This window comes from Equus przewalskii, chromosome 19 (genome assembly GCF_037783145.1).
Source record: "Equus przewalskii isolate Varuska chromosome 19, EquPr2, whole genome shotgun sequence".
Classification (NCBI taxonomy): Eukaryota; Metazoa; Chordata; class Mammalia; order Perissodactyla; family Equidae; genus Equus; species Equus przewalskii.
Genome location: NC_091849.1, coordinates 33010275 through 33031772, shown reverse-complemented (window position 1 = coordinate 33031772; position 21498 = coordinate 33010275). Strand labels below are relative to the sequence as shown.

The 21498-nt window shown below is 40.9% G+C and overlaps 1 protein-coding gene and 1 long non-coding RNA gene across 3 annotated transcripts in view; one reads left to right on the top strand and one right to left on the bottom strand.

Moving 5' to 3' along the window:
* Positions 1-1453: 1453 nt before the first annotated feature.
* BTNL2 (butyrophilin like 2) overlaps positions 1454-21498 on the top strand; it is a 54202-nt gene continuing 34157 nt past the window's right edge. The window contains exon 1 of one of the 2 annotated variants that reach the window (XM_070585820.1): positions 1454-1623. The gene's annotated coding sequence lies outside the window, so the exon portion shown is untranslated. The remainder of the gene's footprint in view (positions 1624-21498) is intronic. The other variant, XM_070585818.1, reaches the window with a different exon arrangement.
* Positions 4988-7534, bottom strand: LOC139077483 (uncharacterized). The gene is made up of 2 exons (XR_011530048.1): positions 7485-7534; positions 4988-5127 (listed from the first exon to the last, which is right to left on the bottom strand). It is a non-coding gene; the product is annotated as an uncharacterized lncRNA (long non-coding RNA).

Here is a 21498-nt window from a genome sequence, read left to right as displayed (position 1 = left end):
GGGTGAAGTCCCTCTGCCAGTCTTCGGTCAGCCATTCCCCTGTGCGTAGGGCTCCTAACTGTGGAGGCCCTGGAGCAGTTTTGGGATTAGTGTTTTGCACAAATCATGCAATTTTTAGTTCCTTGCTGCACAGTCTTTTTTAAATTATGTTCCACAATATATTTTTGAACCCAGTGTAAAGTATTGTCTCTCCACAATGAGTGCTCTCATGTGTCTGATTTAGGAGCAGGTAGAGGAGTGCCTCAGGCACAAGAATTATTCCTTGGTCATTAGTCTTCCAGCCTGTCTGTGGGTCTGAGCTAAACAGCTAAACCCCCAGTCTTTTGCAAGCGCTAAGTCCCTTTCCGAGTAAGTTGGCCGATATTCAGACAAGTTTATCTGAGGAAGCAAAGGTCCAATCACGGCACAGCCTTTTGTTCTCACTGCTTTCTTGGCCGTTTGATCAGCCAGCTGGTTTCCTTTAGCAATAGGGGTTTCACCCTTTTGGTGACCAGGACAGTGTGTTATGGCCACTTGCGAGGGCTCATTAACTGTCTTTAATAACTGTAATATTTCTATAGCACGTTCAACTTCTTTTTTGTCAGAGGCTAGGAATCCCCTTTCTTTCCACATTGCCCCGTGGGCATGGACCACTGAAAATGCATGCCGGGAATCTGTATAAATATTCACCTTTCTTCCCAGAGATAGGTGTAAGGCTCAGTTAGGGCTATGATTTCTGCCTTTCGAGCTGAGCTTCCTGGAGGTAGGGCTTTGGCTTCTAAGGTCTCATGTAAAGTCACAGCTGCATATCTGGCACGTTTCTTAGCTCGATCCATGAAGCTCTTGCTGTCTGTGAACAGCTGCCAGTTCAGGGTCCTCAAATGGTTGATCTTTTAGGTCTCGTAGGCTGGAGTAAACCATTTCTACAACTTGTAAACAGTTATGGTCTGTCGCTTATGAAGTTTCATCGGGGAGTAAGGTGGCCAGACTCAGGGTTGAAGAGACTTGTGTAGGGAAGAGGGAGAATTCCCCCTTACCCCTTTCCCTTAAGGTTCCTATGGCTGGTCAAATAATTAGAAAGGCAGGTTAGCAGGAGAAAATCAAAGTTTAATGACATATGTACATGGGAGAAACTCAGCCAAGTCTGAGCGACCCACCACAATAGCCAAAGTTGCCCCCTTATATATCATCTCAACTAAAGACAAAGGAGGATGCTGGGGTAGTGGTTTGGGACTTCAAAGGGGAGGAGGGCAACTCATATGGAGATGGACAAGCAAACCTTTGTTAGACAACTGTTTACTGGGCCCCCTGTGGAGAGAGACAGGATTTCCATAAGGCAGGCTTGTTGGGGCCTTTCCTGTCACACCACTTTACATCATACTATGGTTATCTCGTGGCATTAGCTCCTTCCTGGATCAGGCCTTCTATCTTAAATTCTTTCAGGCAATTTGGGGGCAGACCAAATGTTCTTCCTGAGTCTTCTGAGCCTGTATTGTCTTCAGCTCGAAATAATCTACATACCAGCGTGGCACATTTTGGGGCGGCCTGCCCTGAACCCCATCACTTGAAATCTGACATTTGGGTTATCTAGCAGGATGACGTGATACCTACTCATTCCGCCTGAGGTGAGCCAGTTACAGCAAGGTGAGGACATGGTGGGGTACACAGACAGTGGTGGGTTGGCCTAGAGTGAATTTCTCAGCCTCTTGTAGGATGTCACAAGTAGCAGCCAGGGCTCTGAGACAGAGAGGCCTGCTTTTACCATTTGTTCTAATTGTTTGGAGAAATAGGCCACAGGTCTCGGAAGGGCCCCTAGCTGTTGGGTTAGCACCCCTAGGCTTATGCTCAGCCTTTCATGCACGTGAAGATTAAATAGTTTTTCTAGGTCTGGCAGACCCAAAGCCAGGGCTGTTACCAGTTTAGTTTTGATGGTGTCAAATGCCAATTGACATTATTTAGTACAGCCCAGAGGTTCTGAGTTTAAGCCTTTTAAGATCTCATATAGAGGTTTTACTTTAAGTCCACAGTTAGGGATCCATATGTGACAGAAGCCGACCATTCCCAGAAACCCTGGCAATTGTAGGCAGGTTTTGGGAGGGCCCAGGCAGGCAACTGCCTTTTTCCAGTCGAGCAATAATTCCCTTTGCCCCTTAGAAATAATTAACCCCAGATAAGTGACTTTTTGTTTGCAGATTTGAGCTTTGTTTTGAGAGACTTTATATTTGCATTTAGCCAGGTGATTTAGAGTTTTGATGGTATTTGTTAAACACGGTCCATAAGAGGGGCTCACTACTAGCAGGTCCTCCACATATTGTAACAGTGGTCCATCCTTTAGTTTTAAATGACTTAAATCCTTAGCCAGGGTTTATCTGAATAAAGTGGGGGAATTTTCAAACCCCTGGGGGAGGACAGTCCAATAATATTGTCGTGTTATTGTCTTAGTGTTCTGGATCATGCCATTCAGAAGCAAACAGCTGTTGGGCTTCCTCAGCCAATGGTACGCAGAAGAATGCATCCTTTAAGTATAAAATTGAAAACCAACCATATTCTCCAAGTATATTCGTCAATACAGTATAGGGACTAGGTACCACAGGGTGTAAGCCCTGAACCATTTCATTGATGGCCCATAGGTCTTGGACAAAGCAGTACTCATTGGAGTTAGGTTTTTCACTGGGAGAACAGGTATATTATATGGAGACTGGCAGGGCCTAGTCAGCCCTGCCTCCAGGAATTTCTTAAAAATGGGTTGTATGCCTCTTTGGGCTTCTTGTTTGAGCAGATACTGTTTTAAATTAGGCTTGACTGTCTTTTCCTTTAATGGTATTTGTATTGGCTGGGTATTCTTTGCTTTACCTGGAGTCCCATTTGCCCATAGATTGGGCCTTACCTCCTCGGAGATTTCAGGCGGTAATAGTTGTGGCTCCCGTTCTGAAATTCCCAGATTCTGTAATCTTAGAGATTGTTCTAGAGGGACTTGTATGTCTAGCTCTCCTGGAGCCAAAGTTACCTGTGAATTTAGTTTTCAAAGAAGAGCTCTGCCCCAAAGTGGGATGTAAAGGAAACTATGCTTTAGAATTCGGTCTCCCGCTTGGCATTCTAAAGGCTCTAAAAACGACCAATCTTAGACTTTGCCAGAAACCCCAGTTACAAGAGTTGACCTGGTTGACTTTTTGGTCAGTTTTGTATTTAAAACAGAATAGGTGGTAGAAGTGTCTACTACAAAATCAATCAGTCTGTTCCCCACTGATATTTTACCTGGGGCAAATATGAATAGGTTGTTTTAGGTTCAAAGGAGCCCCAGGGCGCCTTCAATCTTCATCGGAACAGAGATCCCTTCCACCATCCAGGGGGCTTTTTCCTCAGTTTTCTCACCTGGTGAGGAGGCTTTGTTCCTCAATCTGGTTCTACTAATGGGGCAGCCACATTAAAGGTGTTATTGGGCTCTTCCACATGAAGTCTGGTGGCTTCTTCTCTAGCTTTATCTAATACTGTTACTGCCTACAAACGTAGGTTCTTTACCTGCCACATAAGAGAAGCCAAATAAAAACTGGAATGCCAGGCTTATGGCAAGGAAAGGATTTTTATTTCGGGTGATACCAACTGGGAGATGACGGTGAGCCCTCAAATTTGCCGCATTTCATCTCATCTCCCCAAAAGAGAGGAGACAAGGGATTTTAAAGGTTTGTGAGGAATGTGGCTGCTTGTAGATAGGCAGGGGGGGGTCAGTGGCTTTGCTGGTTAGGGCTCTCCCACCAGCCTGCATTCAGCCTTGGGACATTGCTTGCAAGGAGGAGGAGATGATAAGGAATCCAGGTGGGTAACCTTGGCTGTTTTTCTCCATGGTGGATATTAGATTCTGGAGCCAGGTAGCCAGGGAGTAAGCAGGGAAAGAGTGCTTTGGTTTTAACTTCATATATGATTGGTTTATTGTAGGCAAAATGATATCAGGGTCATCATGAATTCCCCCCCATTTTATGTTCGTTCCTCAATCTTGAGGGATTTCGGGTGATGACTGATCCAGCTACTTCCTGCTGAATCAGGGCATAGGTTGTTCCATCTTGTTGAAGAAGTCTTTTAATAAGGCAGTGAGGTAGGTGGGCTCTCAAAGTTAGGCCTGTATCATGTAAGTAAGTAACCAGGTATTTAATAAGAAGCATAGAGAAACAAAAAGAAAAAATAAGGTTAATGGTTGGAGTAAATTATAAACTAGCTCCTGAGCCCAGGGGGCAGCCAATCAAGATTCCTAGAAGTCAGGGTCAAAGCATCTTCTGTAGTTTGAATGTCTCTGATAGTGTCATCGGGCACTCAGGTATCTTTCTGAGTGGCTTACACAGCGGTAGACATGAATCACTCTTAAGTTTATATCAAGTTGTCCAGCTCCAGTTTGTAAGGCTTCAGGAAAAAGGGAAGATTCAGTTTTTAATGATTTCAAGTGAAACTGATGGAAAAAAATGGAAAACGTTAGTTTGGAGATTTGTTATTTCAGATATTTCAGGAGACTAGAATAATTTAGGATCTAGTTGAGTTTACAGATATAAAACAAAAACCTCAAAGACAATTGACAGACCAAAATCCAATATTTATAAATGTGTACTATAATTTTTATTGAAACATAATTTTTTCTCTCTAAAATCACCCTCATTTTTACCAAAAATAGCCAAATTAAGACCCACTGGTTTACAAAATGTCTAGTTTTAATAAATTTGGCCCAATTATTTACATAAGTACAGTAAGATTAGCAATTGATCATATAGGCTCTTTTAAATATGCTTTGCTGAAACTTTTTATAAGGAATCTCAGATTGAACTTTAAAGGCCTCTTGAGGCCAGGAAAGTCAGACCAAGAACTTGTCATCAGATTCTGCCTGCAATACCTACAGATTTTGGTGAATTCCTCTTTTCATGAGGTCCCAAAAATATTGAGGTTGTTTGTACCCGCCAGAGGGAGTAACATTCTTTAGTCTACCTTACCAGGTTACTGGGAATTCATAATGAAGGTACCAGGCCAATATTTCCAAGTGGCTTTATTTCAGAGAGTTAACCTTTGTTCCTCAAAAGCTGTCTTGTTATGTCCGAGTCTGTATGTTTCTCTCAGATATGACATTCCAGTCAAAGCCTTGGTAATATAACCAGTGTTTCCAATTCTGTGCTGTTATAAGAAGAACAGATTCTTATTGAACTTATGCAAGCAACTATATAGCCATGAAAATAAGAATACTTACTCACTAAGAATTTCCAAATTCTGGAGGGATCAGGTAGAGAGAAAAAGATAAATGTTTCAATTTTGTTTATAAATGTATAATTTTATCAAATTACTGTAAGTCATAGCTGAGAGAAGAAAAGAAAAATTTCCTTAAATCTGAGAAAACAAAACATTTAAAAAATCAGCAGTATTTTAAACAAGAAGTCATAAAAATTATAATCATCTCTGTTAGTTCACTTAGTTTTATGTAACCAACTCTTGCTCTTCTGATGGCAGTTTCATGAGGCCATCAGGTTTTCTGTTACAGCTCTGTAATTTTTTGTCCAGCTCAGTTTTATAATCTGAAAGTTTATCAGAAACCTGCATTCTAGAGTAAGTGCTAGAGTCCTTTTCATGAATTTCTCTGAAGATGAAACATATTTGCAAAAACATCAGAGTAAAACAACTGTCTGTAAGTAATAAAATACTTAAAAATGGCAATTGACAAAGAAACGTGGCTATTTTTGGTGACACATAACATTCCAAAACAACAACCAGAATTATGGCTGACAATCAGGAGAGATCAAAATTTTAGTAACGTTATACAATTTTTAAACATTTATATTAATAACATTTACCCATATAATATTATATGTTCCCCTGAAGCAATGTTTAATTATCTCTTTAACCATGGTGACAGTTAAAGAACTTTAGGGGAATGTAGCAAATTAAATAGCTGTAAGAAAAACCTTAGCATCTGTGATTAAGGACCTGATAAAAACAATATAGGAAATCTATTTTGACAACATATAAAATCCTTATCCTTCTGGTAGACTACTCAAAGAAAAAAACTTTTATAATCTGTTTTACCAAGAGTAGATCAAAAGCTCAGGAAAATTATCTGTTTGTAAGAAAGAGAAGACCTAGTTTTAATTTTGTACTAATTTACTTTTGACATATAGATTTATTTATTTAATTAAATTTATTTTAATTTTAACCAACTTGACCATGTACAAAACTCCTCAGGGTTTTACTTTCATAAACCTTTTGTCACTTAATTTTTATATTTAGAATTTGTCCCAGCTTTCCTTTCTTCCCTTCTAGTACTTTAGGACAAATTTATCTTTTTTTTTTAACCCAACAAAGAAAAATACTTTTATTTTTTATACCTTCTTACTGAAAACATACATTTTCCTTTCCTTGAATACAAAGATTTTTTCCTTATTAATTTTTAGTAGTTTTAATTACATATATCAATTAGAATTTTTAACCCTTAGAAATCTTGATTTCTATGTAAAAACCAAGTAAACATTTACAAACTTTTCTTTACATTAGCATTCTGTGGCTTGACAAATTTACAAATACCTTTTATAACTTTTAGAAACATGTTACTTTATAGTAATAAAACACGTGTGTATATTAATAGACCCAAACACTTTCTAGTTTCTCTGTAATAAGAAGCCAAAGGTAGATAAACTTAGACATGTTCAGCAATAATGTTTGAGTGTTCTACCCTATCTGAAAATGACCCAGATATTCAACAGATGTTGTCATTTAACTTAGCAAAAGTTCTAAGTTCTAAGTTACCAAAAAGATTTTGGGAGTTGTTTTTTTAAGTACACAGACCATAAAACATAATTATTGTACTCAAAAACTTTTACCCATTTTTATCTACTTAAATTATTTGTTCCCAACAATTAGGTTTAGATTACTCACAAAAACTTTGTGTGACATTAAAGCAGTTAGCTATTATCTTAAGTTGTTTTAAGTACATACATCATAACACATAATTATTGTTCAAAAGTTTTTCTAAAAACCTTTATCTTTTTACATCTATTTAGTTTACATGTTCTCAACAATTATATTTATATCATCTATAACAATCTCATGAGACATTAAACAAAATCAGCTATTTTCTAAGTTATTACTCTTGCTGACAAATTTTGTAACAAATATGACATGAGCTCGTTTGACCAGTGAACCCAGGCTGTATGTCTGCATTATATTTAATGCTGATAACTGAGGACTTGCCTGTTTTAAATCAAACCAGCAAACTTAAACAGGCTTTTATTTACCAAAGATCATTTTATCTCATGTTAAATAACTTTGTCTTTTAGAAGTTTCTGTATATTAATCAGAGGTTGTATTCCATTGTGATGGATTTTGAATCCTCTCTTTTAAGCGTGACCCTTAAAGTGGACTTATCTGAAACAGAGGTTCCCCAGAATGGCCATTACAATGTCAAATGGTCTTAAAGGTTTACTTATTTTCACTTGTTTAATTTTAGATAAAAAATTTTGGGGGAGTTTAAGGGTGAATCTCACCGAGAGAAGAGAGAAGAGAGAGAAGCAGCAGATTTGGCTTTGGCCTCTGGAGTGTTTAATTATTTAATTATTTTCTCTTAAAGAGGCAGTAAAGTATTTCAGATTTTATTTAGAAACCTCAAAAGACTAAAATAGGCTTCCTGTTGTTGTAGTTGTCTTTTTCCATTTGCATACCTCAGTTTGGGTAAACTGAAATTGCCCCATTTTGGCCGTTTTAAAGTGAGATCTCTTTTAGCATGTTTAACTAACATCGCCTGAAGGGTGGATGTATATGCTCTTACAATATCAGGCAGGAGAAATATTCCCCAGTGAGACATAATGTTTATCCCCACAAAATAATCTATAATACAATTGGGCAAAAGAGATGTAATCATTTTACATAAGGGCAATTTACATATACCAATTTTTACAAACCTTTATCTTAATTTTTCCAACTTTTATACTTTTAATTGTAATTTATATTAGAATTTCATTAACAAGTTTTGTTATTACAATATTGGGTAGGGAAGCATTCCAAGCTAGACATAAAATTTATTCCAAAGAGAACTTCCAGGCAAAGTTGACATAACCTCTTTATATAATATTAGCTTAAACACTTTAATCTTTATAATCTTATCGGCCTGAGCAGCCTAACTGTTGCCCCAAACAATTGTTGGTAGGTATCTCACTCTGATTTTTGCCTCCTGATCTTTCAAAATTTTTCAAATTGGGCTGACTAGAACAGGTCTCTCTGATGTTCTTTAATGTTGGGGGGCCAATATATATATGCATATTATGTACATACTAAATGTATAGCTAAATATTTTTATCCCATTAGTTTTGTGACTCTTCCCTTTCTTATTTTTCTTTGTTTACTTACTGTTTTCATAAGCATCTGTAAGACCACAAGAAGAAGCCTAGACCCCAAGTTTGATTACATTTTTAAGACTAGTCATGGTACTTTCATTTTAATTTGGTGCTTTTGTAGGTACCAATAAAACAGCTGTTTATGATGAGAGCTCTCCAAAAATTTTCCAACTTAAGAACCCATTGTTTGGCCATTTTCTCTCCAGAGTTTAAAGAATATTGTGGTCAGGCAGTGTTACAAAAGAAAATCATCCCTTTTTAGACATTGGCTTATGACTATAATTAGGCCATCTACTCAGAATTAGCCCCAATGTGCTCTGCTTGAGGATAGACAGCATGTTTCCCATTCCAATACGCAGAGACAGACAGACACACAGATCCAGACACAGAAAAGCCAGACACCAGTGAATCAGTTCCCCAATTTGGGATAGAAAGTCTTACGATTCTTCCCACTTTGAAGGCACACCCACATGGCCCCTCTTGAGAACAGAAAGCACCCCTGATGGCCCCTCCATGAATGGAAAGGACCCCAGATGTTCTCATCATGAATGGAAGGGACCCCAGAGGAGGGGAAGGAAGTTCATGGGTGTCTCTGAGGTGACTCACCCTTTCAGATGGAGTCCGTTGACTCATTAGAATGAAGAACAAAGAAAAAAACACAAATCTAGAGCCTGTTTCCTTTCCATAAGAAAATGTGCCTAGGGTCAGTGGTGCTAGACCAGAAGGAAAGTACTGGGGACAGTCCTCAGGGCAAATCCCCTAGGCAGCTGCTGGACTTCTTCCCAAGAAATCCCAGTTGGCCTGTGGCCACGGAGCCACAGGCATGGGCCTCCTGGCTGGCTCACCAGATTGTTACTGCCTACCAACAAAGGTTCTTTACCTGCCACACAAGAAGGGCCAATTAAAAACTGGAATGCCAGGCTTATGGCAAGGAAAGGATTTTTATTTTGGGTGATACCAACTGGGGGATGAGAATGAGTCCTCAAATTTGTCTCATTTCCCCGAAAGAGGGGAAGCGAGGGGTTTTAAAGGTTTGTGAGGAATGTGTCTGCTTGTAGAGAGGCAGGGGAGTCATTGGCCTTGCTGGTCAGAGCTTTCCTACCAGCCTGCATTCAGCCTTGGGATGTTGCATGCAGGGAGGAAGAGGAGATAATAAGGAATCCAGGTGGGCGACCTTGGCTGTTTGTCACCATGGCAGATATTAGATTCTGGAGCCAGGGAGCCAGAGAGTAAGCAGGGAAAGAGTGGTTTGGTTTTAACCCCATGTATGCTGGGTTTAATGTAGGGGAAATGATATCAAGGCTGGCATCGATACCAACCTCCTTTCATCCCTAGTTAACAGCATGTTTATCAGAATATGACTGTCTGCCTATGACAGATGAAAGGTGGCAAAAATAGAAGAGAACATGTCAGTCATCTGTTGGAGGTCCTCCCAGTCGGGTGGGTTGTTATCTTTCTAGTTAACAGATCAGAGGTGGGGAAGGGATTATGTATCCATGTGAAATCTGCAGGTTGTCCTTCAGCATTAACTCCTTTTGGATATTGCCTTAAGGGAAATTGCCCAACCTGGGTGGTGGTCCCCTGGCCAAATTTTGTCCCCTGTCTGGTCTGGGAGGGTAAAACCCAGCTGGCTGGCCCTGTGTCCTTTTCAGCATTTCCTTCATAAGATGCTGGGGTCTCAGCTCCCATGGCTGAAGTTCCCTCTGGGGGCTGAGGTGCTGGAGGGGCAGTGGCATCTGCTTGTGCTTGTGCTATGGGGGTTTGAATGATTGTCATATCTTCTTTATCCTTTTGAGTTCCCTGTAAAACTGGTCCCTTTTCTCCTTTGGTTCTTTGTATCATAAGGAAATCTTTTCCCTCCCTTTTCTTATCCTGATATAACAGCATAAAAGTCTGGACATGTGGGATCTCATCATTTTTACCAGCTCATTTACAGAATAATTCTAGCTGTAAGATGGTCTAACAATTCCGTGAGCTGTTAATTGGTCACTCAGCTGACCCTAGGGAATATTGTGTCCAGGCGGTGTTGCAATAAAACATCATTTTTTCTTTAGTTATTGGCTCATGCTATAATCAGACCAATTATTCAAAATTTGCCCCAAGGGGCTTTTTTGGGGAACTGATGGTGTGCTTCCCATTGTTATTTCGCAAAGTTGATGCGTCCCACATGTACACAAAGACACAGAAATACAAACAAGCACCAGATAAACCAGACACCAGTGAACTAGTCCCCAGATTTCAGGTACAGTTCTACAACTATTCCCACTCCAAAAGTGTGCCCAGATGGCCCTACTGTAAATGGAAAGACCCCAGATGGAGGGGAAGGGAGTTCTCAGGTGTCCTTGAGGCAACTTACCTTATTCCTGATTGAGCCCATGGACTCACCAAATGTAGCCGTTTCCCTCTGTACCACAGTCAGGGCAAGGAGGAAGCCAGTGTTGGTATGGGAACAGGAAAGGCAAATCTCCGAGACAAAATGGCTTCAGCAGCTGCTAGGGACTTACTCATCAGCCTGCCCTTCCAAGATCCACTAGCTGCGAGTAGGACTTATAGTCCCATCTGGGCCACAAATCTGTAATTGCCAAAAGAGATCTTCTACTTGCTGCAAAGACAAGCCAACAGTCAAGAGACGAGGTGGTAGGAAAGAAAGTTTCTTTTTATTACAGCTTGCTAGCAAAGCAGGGAAGATGGTAGACTAAAGTCCTAAGGAATCATCTTAAAACTGCAAAATCTTGAAGCAGTTATAGAGAGCAAATGGCCTGAAGGGAGGGAGGGGCTCAGAATGTTGACCATCTAGTGTTGTAGTCCTTGAGACTTCAGAGCATCTCTTTCTCTCATCACCAGTGACAGATACCAGCAGAGAGCTTTTTCCCTGAAGGTCTCTACATCCCTGGGGAAACTGAAAGAACACAGTTATTGCCTTATCAGAGTAGGGAGGTCTACGTATAAGCCAAGGCTATGAAAATAGCAGAGCATGTGTATTTCTCACAAGCAGGTGTGTACTTATCGGGGCTATGTGCAAACTAAAGCATTGCTGACAAGGAAAAGCGGGGGATGTCTTGTGGATCAGGGTCATTTATAGTCCTAACATGGTTCCCCTTTATAAGATGACTTCCCTTATATGAACCTATGTTAACCATTGGCTGTATTTATCTTAGCTATTTAATTGGTGCTAACAATGCCACACCTGTGTGCCCAGTGAGTGCTGTCACTCTCCTATGGCCTGATGAAATTTGGGTCCGCTCTGCTAGTGGGTATGGAATCGCTGGAGGAATAGCTGTGTCCTGGACTGTGTCTGGTACTGTGGGAGGCGGTCCGTGGGGCCTTGGAGCAGGCATGTAATTTTGACAAGGAGTCTGCAATGTTGTTGTAATGTGCTTCTGGTATTTGTTGGTGCATGTGCAGAGATATGAGTGACCTATTGGCATGTGTCAATTGGCTTTTTCTTTCTAAATGGAGACACTCCAGATAGGCTTTCCTTGCATCATGAAATTATCCTTTTGTCCATACCAGACTGTGAGCCCATTGGCTACCGTGTAGGAGTCAGGAAAAATGTGTGTCCTTAGAAGTCTCATTTTTATGGCCTGCTTTTCGACCAGCTACACTGCCACCAATTCTGCCAGCTGAGCTGAACCAGGAGAGCTCTCCTGGATTAGGGATGATACACTGCAGCCTTCCTGCAGGCTTCAGTGTTCAACAGTCTGAGGAGTCTGAGGAGGCTTCTTGCCTCTTGACTGCTGTTGGCTTACTCATTGGATTCACCAAAGAGTGAGTGCTTGTGCTCTGGCTGCCACTGTGTCATGTTATGTCTCTCATGTGCTGCCATGACATTCTAACCTAAACTGTAAGAGGACCTTGAAGGCACAGGCCTGTATGCTGCACCTCATTTAGTCTTAGATTGACAGTTTCTGTAATTCCCTAGTTGGCACTTTACCTTGGACGGCTTGGTCCGCTGCGCCAAATCTGGCTTCCCTCATTCAGCACACCTAGATTCTCAGCAAATGACCCCAGGGATGATTAGGACAATTGACTAACTTACAAGGGAAATGTTTCATCTCAAAGGGAGCAAGGAGAGGATTCCTCCAATGAGACTGTGTTGGGGGCAAATCTGACCCAACAGAACCGAAGTCAGCAGTGAGCACTCAGACTCCCTGCTGGAGTCTCTCCTCCCCATAAGAGATTAAGTGATTAAGTCTAGAGGGCATCCTTGATGAAGGACCTAGGCTTTGGTCCCAGTGAGCTATAGGGATCTGCTGGTGATGCGGCTTGGGGAGCTCTTCTCCTTAAAATGTTCTTTCAAAGGCAAATCTTGTTGCTGCCTTGCTACTGTTGCAATTTGTTCCCCAGTTTAATGGGATCCCATCCTTGGAAACTAATGGCTTAATGTTTAATGAAAAAGGAAAAGGGGAATCTTATGGACTGAAGGTTTGTATCCCTCCAAATTCATATATTGAACCCTAACCCCCAATGTGATGGCATTTGGAGGTAGGATGTTTGGGAGGTTTAGGTTTAGATAAGGTTATGAGGGAGGGGCCCTCATGATGGGATTAGTGCCCCTATAAGAAGCAGAACTGACACCAGAGCTACTCTCTCTGACATGTGAGGACACAGTCAGAAAGTGGTCATCTTCAAGTCAGGAAGCTGGATCTCAACAGGAACCGAATCTGCCAGTACCTTGATCTTGGACTTCTCAGCCTCCAGAACCATGAGAAATAAACTTTCATGTCCCTGATAGATCCCAGATAACCGGGTTAGTTTAAAGACATAATGGTCTTCTCAAACAATTCCCTTTCAAATTTCAGACCAACAGACAAATCCCTAAATGAGTCTCTATCTTTCCCTAGGCCTTAACCCATCTTTATAAATTTTCTGTCTTATGTCTATCCCAGGAGGGCTGGAGGTGAGATCAAGAATGCATACTCTCCTGGAACCCATTAACCTTAGATTGCTCTGTCTGCCAGGCAGCTGCTCATCTGATTTAGAACCCATTTAAACCCAAACTCCACCAAAACCCAAAACCTGTCAAGTGTAGCTGCATATCATCCTGGTGACTGTTGATCCTATTATTACTGGTCTGGTTGCTTTCATTGGTTTACAATTCAGAGCCCCATACCCTCCAAATAAGTCATTGTTTCAGCCAAATATAGCAAATGCTAAGATCCACATCAACTTGAGCGCGTACACACTTAAAAAGGATATCCCAAGTCCCACATCTCAAAGACATTACCCTGGCCCAAAAGCTCACTTCTGGAGATGACATCACCTCAGAAAATGTCACCAAGTCAAGACTCACTGCCACGGGAAATCACTTCACCTCAGACACTAAAACCTCTGCCTAGCACTGTCCATGGTCTGCCTCTCTTAAGGCAAAATTGGATGAAGGACAATTTTGATTTTCTTCCTTTGATATTAGAGATTCTATTATGTTTCTGAGCTTGCTGTCTGCTTACACCATGATCCTAGTATATTTCTTGCTCTCTGCCCAAATAGACACCCCCACAGTCCCATGCCTAAAGGGAAATCTGGTAGCGGTTACTACTATCTGTGCCATTCTGAAATGAAGATTATTGCTTTGCCCAAGAGGTGCTTGCCTCGTATCAGTCAACCTCTTGTGCCCCTTGGAGAGAGGACCACCCAATCCTCAGTACATTCTACTACCTGCCCCCAGTTTTCCACCATTATCTCCCACCTTGCATCTCCGACCATGACCACCACAACCACTCCTTCCCCTTGATTACACACAAATACCACTAATCTTCACATAGACTTCTCAGCTCATATCCTCCAACAACATACCTGCCTGACCTGCCACCTTTACCTGAGCATATTTTTTAACACACTTCACAACTTCACCAAATATTGTTAGAGATCCTAGAAAATTTCAAATTTGTTTTCTTGGCTAATTTCATATAAATGGAAAACCTAGCTTTGATCTGGCCTACAAGGACTTCTTATATCTCTTCTTGTGTTCCTCCATTCTACTCTCATAATAATTAATGTTTTCTATGTTTTTTGGGGGCAACTTATGCCCTAATCCACTATCATTACTCCAAAGTTTCCTTAAAACAGTCACCACTATTTTCACAAACCCACATTACTGGGGGCTGCTGCCACTAGCTGCCAGAATTAAAATGCAGTTATTTTCACCTGCCTTCTAATGGCACGTGAATGCCTCTGGTAGCAAGGGACTGTGGAAAAAGTAGTGTCCAGGCTCTCAGCCCCCTGTGATACAGAAGAGAGCACAAAAAAGAGGAAAATGCATTTATTGCCAAAAAACAATGTCTCCAATCCAAAATCTCTTGAATAATTATTCAAAAGTATATTATTCTTTTCTAACACATTCTCTATAAATTTTCTTTATTTGAGCTTTGTCTATGTATCTGATAGATTTTTAAGGGTTTTAATAACTATCATTAATTCTATTTTCAATAGAAATATTAATCCTTTAACGTTGATTACACCAGGTATAACATTATCTGATATAGCAGTTCTTGAATGTTACTAGTCAAATATTAGCCTCTTGGGTTTTCATTTATATAAACCTCAGTAAGCAAAATTAAGAATCTTACTCTTATTTTCCTCTTCAGTGTAGAATGCATTAGGTCACAGCAGGACAATTCTCCCACTGGTAACAACTAGAAAAACAAGGATGAAATTTTAAATTCACGTTGTTTTGAAGGCATCACTTAGCTAAGAAAGCGTATAGGACCAGACGAACTAGAACTCCAAAGAAGAACCACATGTAAGCTGATGCCTGGCCGTCACTTGTCCTCTTGGTGGCATTTGCTGATTGTGAGTGTGGGCTGTGAATTAGTGCTTAGCTCAGGCAGGTGTTTACTGCTGGAGAAGTGAGAAACAAGGAAGGGTTATATGAGATGTAATTAGAAAACTGAAGTGCCTTAAACACTCTGGTTTAGATATTTGTTGAATTCTGATGCTATACTGGAAGGTAAAATAAACAAACAAGATACTAGACTGACAATTTCTGAAAAGCAGTACAAAATCTCTCACTATCCAGTGGTGTTTAGGAAACAAAGATTTACCTTTGGGAGGAGTCCTAAAACAAAACAGTCAAGAAAGAAAACCTTGGGAGGAAGCAAATTGGTGGTGAGTATCTACAGCCACTTATCACCTTAGTATACTTACCAATCTTGAGTGCTTGCTAGTAGCTAAAAACCCATATCTGGCTCTGAGAGTTGCCCCTCCCATGGATTAAGAAAATAGCAGATATTTTGTCACTCCTTGTGGTATTGAAATGCCATCATTTGAGAGGTGATGTTCTCAAACACATTGCAGTTTCCTCTTCAAAATATTTGCTAAATTTAGGAGACGTATGGAGTAGAAGACTAAGGAGCTAAACTGAAAATTTCTGAACTTCAGTCTAAATCTCCTTCAGCTTTTCAGAATTGAGAAGATGAAGACTGTTGGGTTCTTCACTGAAAGTCTTGGAGGATCCTGCTCCAGGAACAGGAACAAACACATGTAGTTTGAGTCACACCAAATCACACCTAGGACTAACACAGCTCCATCACTTACTGAATAGAAGGGGCCAATGGCTCACCTTCTCTGCCTCACAGAGGAAAGAAGAGAAACTCAGAGGGAGAAGAAAACATTATCTGGACTGTCTACAATTCATTTACCAAAAATATCCAGTATACAATAAAAAACTACAATACACGTGAAGAAACATAAGTATTTAGCTGATAATAAAATGAAAATAATAACAGAAAGAGATTCATAGATGATAATCCCTTTTATTGGAATTAGTATAAAAGGACTTTAAAATTATTATGATTAATATGTTCAAATAAAAAGTAAAATTGGGAAAACAGAATAGAAAGCTTCATGAGGCAATTATAATTTTAAAAATCAATAAATTGATACTTTGGAAAACACATCTTGAATAATGACCACAGTAGGAAGATTAGACATAAAGATAGGATTAGTGAACTAGGCAAACAAGACAAAAGTTTCTTTAAAAAGAAGGCTATCCTACGACATGTGACAGCATAGCTGAACCTGGAGGACATTATGCTAAGTGAAATGTCAGTCAAAGAAGAACTAATATTGCACGATTCCACTTATATAAAGAATCTAAAATAGTCAAACTCCTAGAAACAGAGAGTGGGGTGGTGGTTGCCAGGAGCAGGGAATGTGGGGAAATGGGGAGCTGCTGTTCAACGGGTAAAAGGTTCAGTTATGCAAGACGAAGAAGTTCTCGAGATCTGCTGTACAGCGTGGTGCCCATAGTGAACAGCACTGTATTGTACACTTAAACATTGCTTAAGAGAGTAGATCTCATGGCAAGTGTTCTTATCACAAGAATAAGAAAATAAAATTAACTGGAAAAAAATTTGTCCAGAATATACAACTAGTTACCAGCAAGAGGGCTATTTCAATGCAAGTTACTCCACCAATACCAGAGACCAGAACTCTCCTTCCAGACCTTTTGATTAAGACCTGGCTAGGTCTCTGTCCCTTCAAGCAGCAGTGAAAGATTCAGCTCTGAATTTTAGTGCTTGCTGGCTCCACTCTCCAGCCTCCTTCCACAGGTAGCTTCCAGATCTGGCATAGGTAGAAAGGGAAAGACCCACTATGTGCTTGAGACAGACCCAGGCCTCAGGCAGTTCTTTGTTTCCTGAGCATGGACTTCATAGTGGAGACTTCATTCTGTCTTTGGAAATTTGGGCCTGGCTCACAGTCCTGTGCTGCTTCAGAGTCAAGAAATATCCTGTGGGGGAATCTGGCCATGAATTTGAATCCACTAAAATTTCTACCTTCTCACTGAATCCCTGTGTCACTGCCAAAATCCTACTTGTTTCCTCTTTCTCCAGCAGATCCCCTTGACTTGGTCCAAGATATGTCCTCAGCCTGAATGATGAAGCAGGAAATACTCTCTGGGTGGTGGGGGAGCAGCTGAGTGTCAGCTCACCTTGACAGGATTATCCCTTCTCTGGAATTTTATTTCATTTAGTCTATGTTGTTTCCACAGCTCTCCTTTCCCTTTAAAGTATGAATTTTGTGGATTTTTAAAAAAATTCTTTCTGCTTTTTCTAGCTGTTGTAGTGAGAGCATTGGACTAATTTGACTATACCTTAGATGGGAGTTAAAGTTCTGTTATACTTATTTTCTACAACATTTTTTCCTAGCCTTTTTGTCACTTTTTGTCTTCTTATATGCTGTATTTTTAATGGAGGCCATTGCAGAATAAAAATGAGAGATAATTTGAGACTCCAGACAATGTCATATTTCTCCAGAGATATCTAGTTTTGCTTGTGTCAGGCAGTGAGGCTAAGTGCACGAACAGCCCCAAATTACCTGAATCCAATCTAGGATTTTGTTGAGTGGAATTTGGGCTTTAGTCCCTGTGAGGAATTATCTATTTCTAGTTCACTCTTTTCACATTAGACTTTCAATGTTCTTAGGGAAAGTCTGCTTTTATCTTAAGGGCCCTCTCCTTTTTTTTGTGAGCCATGAATTCCAAATTTGTCCCTTTAGCCCCAGGAACATGAAAATAACCAGATGATACATTTTGTGAGAGTCTTTGTGTAATGGGAGTTGAGCCAAATGAACAAAAAAACAAATAGTAAATGCCACATGAAAGCTGATGCAACTAAATATTGGACTAACTCTTGACCACGTTTTCTCTTCATATAACGAATAGCATTGTATTCTTCTCAAACAGGAGCTGGAATCCTGGGAAGCACCTTCTGCTTTGCCTTCACATTTTCTGGTCTTTTGCTGCTTATGAAAGTCATTTGTAGACATGATTGTCTCCCCTTGATCTTGGCCAATAGCTTAGTCCTCGTTCCTGGATGATTATGGATGTAAAGGTGTATTTGACCTCCACGGTGGAGACCTTAGCTGAGACTTTCCCTCCTCACTACCCGCCTAAGTAGTTTCCAGGCTGCCTGTATCAGACCAACAGCTCTAGGCAAGCAGATGAAGAACTCGAACATCCACATACGTTGTGCCCTCATGCCTGATTAGTGGGCTCTTCTATAACTTGGCAATATCAGGGTTTCTACATACATGACTAGTCTAAAGAAGTGAAAAATATCAAGGAGGTACAAAATTTGGGCTATCCATTTGCTTTCTTTGTTCCAAAGATGGAATTGGGCACTTCCTTTATGATTCTGCTTCATATGGCACAGGCCGTAGCTATATGGTGCTTGTGTTAGACGAGCATTGTCAGAAAGTTAAACACATTCAGATTTCCAGCTGTTACCAAAGATCCTCCCCTTTGAACAAAGCTGTAAAGATATTTTAATGCTCCTGAGCCACCCTCCCCCACCCCGCCCCTCCGCTTTTTTGTGTTTTTCTTTGCTTGGTTCCTTCTTTTTACTTTATACAAGTAGGTTTTTTTTACAGCATCATCAGTGGATAGTATCTACCTCTGCTTTTCTCTTTGTTTCCCAACTCTCAGTTCTTTTATGTTGATTAGCTGTGAAACTCACATTTGTCTTCTTTACAAAATATGAGGAGACAAATACCTGAATCTTGAGGTATTTCAGGGGCCATCCCATATGTCTCTTCTCTTGCAGACATGCTCTGTGACAGATCCCTCATTAAAAATTACTCCTGAGGACACCTCAAACTGAAAAATGAAATATGTTAGCCAACCTTTTTGGCTGCAAATGACGGTAAATAAAGAAGTTTCAGAAAAAATTATGTTATCTTTATTAACTCTCACATACAGGCATAAAATGGGTGCGCGCACAGTCTGAATTTCAAGAAAGACTGAAAATACATGTTTAGATGTGGCAGGTACACCCTCTCTATGGCTCCTTCCTCCATAAAGAGCTGAAACTTGTAATGTTGAGGAAAATGGCATGAGCATCTTGTTACTTCAGGAATATAATTGTAGAAAAGAGGGATTTCTTTAAAATGGTCATTTTGTTGAATGAGTGACCCTGAGAGCACTGGGAGGGCAGAAATTATCAGGAAGGAAATTAAGGAAGGAGGTGAATGTGTGCAGAGACACACCCCCCAGTGAGGATCAAACTAAGTCTGGAGCAGAACGTGGAATGACACGTGGGCTAAGCGCAGAGTGGGAACGGCCTGTGAGGAATGCTGTCCTTCAGGGAGGGATGGTGGGTTTCCACCAGCTCACCATGATGTGTCACTGTGGAGAGGCTGCGATGTGACCCAAGGGTGGGGGGTAGCCTGTCCCCAGCCAAGAATGGAAAGAATTGGTATAATTTTATATTGTGTCCAAAAATAGGTACCCTTATAAGAATTTTTTGGAAGTCATTAAACAATGAGAATTATTTTATTTTATTCTCCATTCCCTTTCTCCCTACTTCTGACTCTTTTCACTTTCCTTCCTTTTCTGCCACTCTCCTTCTCTCTCTCCCTCCTTCCCGCTCTCTCTCCTTCCTTACTGCTTCCCTCTCTCCCTTCGTGCCTTCTTTCTTTCATTCTATATATTCTTTTCTATCCCTGCTTAATTTTTTTCGTTAAAGGTCTTGTCTAGATGAGCATTATGAAAGGCAGGGGGCATGTAGATGATGAGCAGAAACCAGTCAGGGAGCAAAAAACTGAGAGAGCTGTGATCATGCATTGGTTCAGTATAAGAAGGAAAAGGGAAGCAACCAGCTTAAATCAGGAAAAACTTTCTATGAAAAGTGAACCTTCCCTCTGCAGGACAGTGACCTCTAAGAAAAGGGCAAAGGGCTCCCAACCCATGGCCTGCTCTTCCTTAAGCCTCCACCTCCCCCGTCACTATCTGTGAATAAATAGCAGAGGGGAAGTAATGTGAAGGACACTACAGGATGATTTTTTTTTTTTTTAAAAACTATACTTAGAACTCAATTATACAAATTAGAGTTCGTCATCATGGAATGGAAACTTTACTTTTTCTTCAGAAAAGGAGAGTTTGCCACTCACTTCCGAGGCAGGGCTCAGGTCCATCAGTGATGACTCTTCTCAGGAGCTCATGCATAGCAGCCTGGGGGTGGCACCAACTGTGGGCACAGACCACTCCCTGGACAGCTGTGGGACTGAGTGGGGTCACACCTGGGGATCTCCACAGGCTCCTCTCCCCGCCATCCTTATCCTGGCCACCAGAGAATTAAAATGGCCCAAGAGTGGATGGTGCTGAGAAGTACTGAGAAGCAAATCTCTTAGAGTAATGGAAGAGAGAGCAGGCTCGAACTCACCTTAGAATCAGAAAGAACACGGAAGGGCAGGAAGGAAGAGACATGCAGTAGGGTGTGGGACAAATGGAAACTTTAGCTAAGTGGAAAAGAAAAATGCTGATCTTGAACAAGTTTTAGGTTCATGGATTGAAGAAGAAATAGAAGAGGCCTCAGAAATTACAATGTTACTCTCATATTCTAGAGTGAAAATACCTGGTTTATTTTAAGGCTGTTCCAGAACCTATTTACTGCCTCAACAAACCATCCATGTCAGTTTCTACATCATCATCTAATCCTATCAGAAGCATTTATTCTTCATTCTTTGTTTCTAGACTGAGGCACTAAGTGACACTTACCAGGCAGTTCTCAGTTCCAGAAACCGATCACTGATCAATATGTGAGGGGAGCTACACTCAGAGTCTAACATAGCGGGACTTGTGGCCTGGAGCCCTGTGGACCCTGGAGCTGTGATGGTCATGTCAGCTGGAAGGACGTGACTCTGGACAGGGAATTAACTTTTGTTTCAGCTGTAAATCCCCATCCTGCCTTCCTCCCGCAACTTTAGCTAACTTGGATGTCTCCCCCTGCAAGCACTAGTAAAGGAAACTCGGTAACATCTGAGGCCAGTGGTGACCTTTAGTGGAGGAGCTGCAAGGGCCACGACATGGAGACCTGAAGAAACCAAGCCTCTGTCTCGGGCTCTAGCTCTCCCTGTGCTCTCTCTGAATGGATCATGACTCTGTCATTGATTGTGAATGACCACTCGTCTCACTCTCTAGATCATCAGTGTTATTAAAGGGCCCCCCAAAGTGTCAGCTTCTACACTGACACACATAAAGGGTTTACTAATGGTTCTTCCTGCTTTTATTGCTCTTCCCTCACTTTCTGATAGTCAGACCACTGTCCAAAACAAGTCTCCTTATCACCACCATTTTGCGATTCACCAAAGTGGCAGAAAGTTAGGCAGGTAGTTCCCTATATGTTCATGATTAAGTCTCATAATAAATGGATTTTTAACTACCCCATAA